Source organism: Aplysia californica, unplaced genomic scaffold (genome assembly GCF_000002075.1).
Source record: "Aplysia californica isolate F4 #8 unplaced genomic scaffold, AplCal3.0 scaffold00114, whole genome shotgun sequence".
Classification (NCBI taxonomy): domain Eukaryota; kingdom Metazoa; phylum Mollusca; class Gastropoda; order Aplysiida; family Aplysiidae; genus Aplysia; species Aplysia californica.
The window spans coordinates 33982-41830 of NW_004797384.1; the positions used below are offsets into that span (position 1 = coordinate 33982).

Below are 7849 nucleotides of genomic sequence, written 5' to 3' on the forward strand. Positions count from 1 at the left end.
GGGTGAGCTTGAGGAAAGAGAAGGTGAAAAGTCTCAGAAGTTGAAAAGAAGGAAAGAGCATAAAATCGAGAAATTGAGTTACTGCAAAAAAGCTTTAATGATTTTACCAGCAGAAAGCAGCGAGTTTAACAATAATTAAATATAATTCTGAACAACAGTACATTTTACTTGTTTACTTGCTTTCAAAACAGCTATTACTATAAATATTTTATGTGGCAAAGCAAAAAAAACAACAACTCATTTCGGAGGCAGGCTGTTCGACTCTCCTTTCGGGGCTAATGCTAGCTGATAGGGATACAATGCTCTAACAAGCAGATGGAGATACTTGATAGATTAACTTTCCAAAAAGGAAAATAGAACTCACGTCTTCTGCATGTGGCAGCCAGTGACTAACCGCTTCACCATCGACGCCGTTCCCTCGGAGTGTGACAACAGTACAAGGGAATTAAGCCAATACGATGTAATATTAATTCTCCATTCAATCATTTATTGATAATTTATTCATTAATTTTTAAAATGTATTTGTTATTTCATTAATTCATCTATTTGTTTTGTATTATAAACCGTTTATGGGAATGCAGCATAGTCACCATCTGAAACAACCTGTTGCCTGGTGAATACGCGGTACCAAAGAGTAGGGCAGACAACAATACCCGCACTTACTTTCACTATGAAAATCTTATCAGCAAATAACTAAGCTACGAGTTTTGAATATACGAACAGCTTATTGAACAACGTAAATAAATTGGTTTCATAAAACGAGACCTTTCGCGATCTCATTGTGTCATTTATGTTCGGAACCCCCCCCCCTAAAAAAATAAATGAAATTGAAATCACTATAATTATGAATATCAATTCAGCATAAGGAACCAGCAAAACCCTTCCTCCCTTTCACGAAAACAAAGAAACAAACAAAAAACACGCACCACACCCATAAACCCAAACCCCTTCATAATAATGAAGTATATGATAAACAAAACCGTAATTCATAACGTGAAACAGATGTACCCGTTATAGTTTCCTTCATACAGTAAATTGATACCGGCGTACCAAAACAAACTAGTGCAACACCAGAGCTTGTGTCAGTTCAGACAAACGATTGTTATAGTTTGAACGGTGTCAGATACCGACAGTTGTGGCTATTGTGTTTTTAATAGCAGAGTAAACGTTGACGATATCATAGCGACAGTCGGTATTGGAAAGCTTATGTTTAAGTACGAGTTTTACGGCGCTTGGAACACAATTAGGTAATATAAGTGCCAGATATTTGAGTTGTTAGTATAGAGAAGTAAAAAAAGAAAGGTAAACCATCTAAAAGTGTTTTTTTAAAAAGCCAATGCATGTCTTAGACAGGACAACAAGCTTTCGAGGGATGTAATACCCAGTGCACACGATCAATGGAATTCAGTTGAATTGAGTCAAGGCTACCAGATTTTCCTCCAAGCAGGGACAAATACTTGTGTTTTTAACACAACACGACCCATTCAACTCCTGACCTTGCAAAACAAACACGTTTGATTTTGAAGGTCACGATCGAATTTAGTCGAATTCAGTCAAGTTGAGCCAAAATGGTAGTTTTTGCCCCATCCAGGATGTAAAATCTTTCTGGCACCGACTCAGTTGGGCTGGATTCGATTGGCAGTGTGCCCCAGGTATAAAGACTGATAATGACGACCAGGCCGTTACATGATAGGTCTCAGGAGAATATTGACGTGGGTGCCGAACTAGGCAGGAGGCGATTGGGAGACAAGGAATCGGGTTCTCCAGCCTGTCTGTCTGCCGCCAGATTGTCCTGATAACAATGATGTTGTTTTCGAAACTGACGCAAAAAGGTACTCAGGTGAACATACGACCCAGTATATATGTGCACACACGCGGGCAAACATAACACATAGACACACACGCACATACATTCATATACAGAAATGCATAATATGCGAACAGACACATACAAACAGAATCACATAGGGACGTACATATTATACACAGTGGCGACCAGCAACGGCCTGTTTGTGAAATTGTACTGCATTGGTGTTGTATTGGTTAGTTATGTATGTATTTGTGTCTTTATCTATGTATGTATGTAGGTATTTATACAGCTATGTATTTTTGTTGTGTATGTTTGCCATTGTAACCCACATTTGCCCCTACGAAGATCAATTAAAATGTAATTTATTCATACGCAGATTGGGCTATCAACAAACAAGACCCTTGGTATCGATCGTAATTCAAGAGTACACACAAACATATACGCATATACACACTGTCTCTTTTATAAAGAGACACAGGCGTAGAAGCACTTTTGTACATGTACATGCTTTTCCTTTGAATTGAAAATGAATGTTAATGTGCCTTACCAAAAGAACAGTTACAAGCGTAATAATAAAAAAGTATGAATAGGACGAAAATAAATTTACAAACCTTCTCCAGCACCAATGCGTTCGATGCAGCTATATCTTCGTGACCACACACACACTCACACACACACACACACACACACACACACACACACACACACACACAACAAACACTTACACACACAAGCATACACACAAAGACATAGATGCAAACGCACACGTACACATACACATACACAAACAAACACGCATATACACACAAACATACAGCACACACATACACACAAACACAGACACACACAGACGTACAGAACACACACATACACACACAGACACAAGCACACACGTACACACACACACACACACACACACACAATACACACAAACACACACACAGACTCCCCATCCCCCCCACACACACACATGCACATCTCCGTTTACCTTTTGGAAAAGGAGAACCTCCCCCCTCCATCAGCCAAATCCTTAACGTGGGGACGGTCATGAATCAAGTTGACCCCCTGGAGGCTCTTGTTGAGCGGGTTATCGCGAGGGAAGGTGGCTAGCTCATCAAACGAGCCGAACATCTCCTCATTCTGGAAGTCATCCTCATCGCTGCCCTCCGCGGGCAGGGGCTCGTGTTGTTCTTCTTCCATACAGCAGCTTATCCAGTGTCTAATAGCGGGCAGCAGGCACGACATAGAAGACGCGGAGCAGAGAACACATGAAAACAGTGAGCACACTGTGGTTCTCACCAGCTGTTTGGATTATAGCAACAATGCCCTCGATGGATTCTGATACGAATCGTCATCAATCGAGGGGCGTTTTCAATGAGTAAATCCAGAGAAAGCGTTGTATTTGTTTTTTTCTTTCTTTCTTGTTTTGTTTTGGGTGTCACCGCAATAGGCACTTAAGGTAATCCTTTTGCTAGTAGTGTTTCAGGTAATCCGACTTTAGGAAGTGCAACTTGTACTGCTAATCCTTTCGACAGTTTTGTTGAAGAAGTTTTGGAACGCTCTACGGGACTCGAAATGCTTTGTATTTTCTGATGTGTACCACAAACAAAAAATATAAGTAAAAACTCCCTCTCTATACACCACCATTTTTCTTTTAACGAATTTTGGAAAATCTATTTGCTTAACGCAAAGGCCGACGTGGAGCTATTATTTACCACAGAGCAAACAACGTTCATAACAGTTTCCAGAAAAGATCTAAACAAGCACCTCCTATACCGCTTCTAACATTAGCATTGGCATTACCAGTATATCCCATACTGAAAATGAGCTAAGGGTAAAACGGAATAAGTGAAACATCAACATTGAGGTGGTATTGACTGTAAATCCATGATAGAATGAGAAGATCCAGCGAAAGATCAAGAAGTGAATAGGTCAAGAAAAGAGCACCACTTTCACCGCCCTATGACGGCGCTACACCAGAATACACAAACAACACACTGCAATAGGCCAGGCGATAAACAAATAAACAAGAAGATAGCGGTGACCACAACATTTCGTCTGGGGCACGAGCGTGTATCCCGAAATGTGACCCCCACCACCACCATCACAAAAAACTGGGAGTTGGGCCAGACTTATTGATCGCTGCCCCCTTATTGCCGAAGCAGTGTAGACGTCGCCCCCCAAACTTCTCACGAACCCCCGTGCCAGACACGACGGCTTCCCGGCCAGAGAAGACCCTCTAGTTGACGTATCAGGCGAATTTGCATCTGCTATACATGTAATTCTGAGCTTTGACATATCTCCTACCAGAAAAGCCATTATTGATCGTCATTATTTTTAGCTGAGCTCTTTTATGTTTGTTTTTTTTCCCGATTTAAATGAAGGAGGATGCACTGGCTCCTAGTTTGAGCGCTTTTACTTGACCATAACCTTAACCTTAAGCTATTGATTTAGGATTCATCGAGACGTACAAAGCAAACTATTTAATTGAGTTTGCTTAAATGTGGTTGTAAAACTCAAATTGGTAATGGAAACATATTTTATAGTGGAACCCTCAAGATTAGATCCGTACAACAGGGATGCCTAAGTATGTGCTTAAAGGACAAAAAGAGGAGGGGGAGAGGAAGAAAACGTATTTCAAATAATTTTGTAAGGGGTAAACGATCCCATATATGCATACTCAATTTTCCAAGAAACAAAGCCCACAGCAGCTATGTTGAGACATGAACTAGAGGTCTAATTGAGCAGCATTTACACCACATTTAAATTTGATTGTTAACTGCTGTTTTTAATGCCACAAGTAATCCCTTTTCCTATGACACCTGCTGAGTGTTTTTCCTGAGTTTTTAGACCATAGTACCCAATGCACTGGTTTGACTTTGCTTATGAAAAAGCTTAATTGGCTCCAAGAGTTATAGCGGACCAATTGGCTCTATGGAGACTCGTAAGCTAAAAGCCATAAAAAAGTAAGAAAAGGAGCGTTGGCGAGTGGTAGGGGGATTTATTGTGATAATCTCGATTAGAATAAACAACTGTGCTCAGTCCTCTGAGATAGCACACCCAATTCCATGGGTGGAAGGGGAGAGGGGAGGGGGGGGGGCGGAAGAAAAAGTAGTGACCCGGAAGAGCATCGTCTAGTCCAGCCATGTCATTTTTAAGTGTCCTTTTTGCCCGCAATAATTACAAGATATTTCCTTTTCCCAAGGCGCCTGACCTGTGTTTTGTTTTCTATTGAATCATTTTTATGTCACGTACCGGGTTCAACTTCTAACCCCGTTTTTATTTTTGTTTTTGTTCATCGTTTCCGCATCTTGACTGACAAGGAAAGAAGGGCCCTGGCTCATTATAAGCGCTCGCCAAAAACAAAATTCCTTAAATGAGTGCATTATCCCCCTTGTTGTGGCCATTTTTTGTTACTGAAATAATGCGTGCGCAATGTAATAAGAATGCTTTTGAAAAGAAGAGTTTAAAATGTGAAACAATAAAATTATTCTACAGAGGGATGTTCAATAAATGTAATGTATCGAGGGAAACGAAATTATTCTATAAAATGTCTGCAGGAAGAATGTTATTATGATAGGCATTTGGTTCACTGGTTATAATATTAGCGAGGTGTTGATTTATTATTATTTCTTTTCAACATGTTCTGACGGTGAAAGTTGACAACATTGCAGCTCTACTTTTCTCTACAGCTCTACTTGTGGGGAGAAGTTTTAACAGTAGCTTCTTTTACTTGTTAAGGTATGACCAATCCCTGGTCTTAATTAGTGAAATATTCAGATGTTGTGCCATTAAACAAGAATGTTCAAGTGATAATTACTACCCTATCACCCAAATAATAACAAAATTGTTTCTGAAAATCTAAAAGAAAATAGAATAAAACAAACAACCACGAGTATCCAAACATTTTAAAAAAAGGATATAGCCTACTACTAAACGAGAGAGAAAGAGAGAGAGAGAAAAATAATCTTTCACCAACTCTTTAGACTTCAAACTGTTTTCCAGGCCCACATCTGTGAGAATGAAATCAGAGAGAGGATGGCCCAGAGAAGAAAAGAAAGTCGTTCACAAGGGCTTAATTACGCTAGTGGCAACATTATCTCGAAAGCGCTCGTCATCATACTGTGCCGGGGGAAGAGGAGGTGGGATAGGTTTTGTGGGAAGGGGGGAAAGGTGGGACTCCATGGGGGAATTTGAGGATTTCTTTCGTTTTCAGTTTATGTATATAGCGCTTTGAAATAAAATGCAGGGAAGGGCATGATGGTGCATGTCAGGCACACAGATAGATAGATAGATAGATAGATAGATAGATAGATAGATAGATAGATAGATAGATAGCATAATAAACCCTTGGACAAAACACAACCGAAGAAATCTATTATAAAAGTAACAGAACCACATTACTATTTCAAGTGAGAGAAAAACCACAAACATATCGAGATTCACAGCTACGAGAAAAACAACAACAAACAAACAAACCAAACCCGTAACGTCTCGTAATAATAATCATCTATGATACACTAATGGTCTTTATTGATTTTAAACATTATACGTCTGTGATTTATTTTCCTCTAATTGTTAAGGGAAAAAAGAAGAGCCTCAGGTGGGAAACTCAACCTGTCCCACAGGGTCAACTACTTATCAGGTATCTTGATACTTTTACGAGAGGTCAGGAAAACTATCAGATTTCCCATTAACTCGCCGTTGTTTTTTGCTTAATCAAAATAGACATGGCTTTTGTTTCCTCAGGATTCTCCTGACAGTTCGGAAGGTAAAGGTAACCATTTGATTTAGTTTTATATTATGTTTTATCACTGTGTGTAACGGATGGCCGACGGGGGGGCAGCCATGTCATTTTTAAGTGTCCTTTTTGCCCGCAATAATTACAAGATATTTCCTTTTCCCAAGGCGCCTGACCTGTGTTTTGTTTTCTAGTGAATCATTTTTATGTCACGTACCGGGTTCAACTTCTAACCCCGTTTTTATTTTTGTTTTTGTTCATCGTTTCCGCATCTTGACTGACAAGGAAAGAAGGGCCCTGGCTCATTATAAGCGCTCGCCAAAAACAAAATTCCTTAAATGAGTGCATTATCCCCCTTGTTGTAGCCATTTTTTGTTACTGAAATAATGCGTGCCGCAATGTAATAAGAATGCTTTTGAAAAGAAGAGTTTAAAATGTGAAACAATAAAATTATTCTACAGAGGGATGTTCAATAAATGTAATGTATCGAGGGAAACGAAATTATTCTATAAAATGTCTGCAGGAAGAATGTTATTATGATAGGCATTTGGTTCACTGGTTATAATATTAGCGAGGTGTTGCTTTATTATTATTTCTTTTCACCATGTTCTGACGGTGAAAGTTGACAACATTGCAGCTCTGCTCTTCTCTACAGCTCTACTTGTGGGGAGAAGTTTTAACAGTAGCTTCTTTTACTTGTTAAGGTATGACCAATCCCTGGTCTTAATTAGTGAAATATTCAGATGTTGTGCCATTAAACAAGAATGTTCAAGTGATAATTACTACCCTATCACCCAAATAATAACAAAATTGCTTCTGAAAATCTAAAAGAAAATAGAATAAAACAAACAACCACAAGTATCCAAACATTTTTAAAAAAGGATATAGCCTACTACTAAACGAGAGAGAAAGAGAGAGAGAGAAAAATAATCTTTCACCAACTCTTTAGACTTCAAACTGTTTTCCAGGCCCACATCTGTGAGAATGAAATCAGAGAGAGGATGGCCCAGAGAAGAAAAGAAAGTCGTTCACAAGGGCTTAATTACGCTAGTGGCAACATTATCTCGAAAGCGCTCGTCATCATACTGTGCCGGGGGAAGAGGAGGTGGGATAGGTTTTGTGGGAAGGGGGGAAAGGTGGGACTCCCTGGAGGAATTTGAGGATTTCTTTCGTTTTCAGTTTATGTATATAGCGCTTTGAACTAAAATGCAGGGAAGGGCATGATGGTGCATGTCAGGCACACAGATAGATAGATAGATAGATAGATAGATAGATAGATAGATAGATAGATAGATAGA

The 7849-nt window shown here is 39.4% G+C and overlaps 1 long non-coding RNA gene across 1 annotated transcript in view; it reads right to left on the reverse strand.

Moving 5' to 3' along the window:
* Positions 1-3211: 3211 nt before the first annotated feature.
* Positions 3212-7849, reverse strand: part of LOC118477497 — an 8559-nt gene continuing 3921 nt past the window's right edge. The window contains exon 2 of the long non-coding RNA XR_004858421.1: positions 3212-3399. This is a non-coding gene — a long non-coding RNA (uncharacterized LOC118477497). The remainder of the gene's footprint in view (positions 3400-7849) is intronic.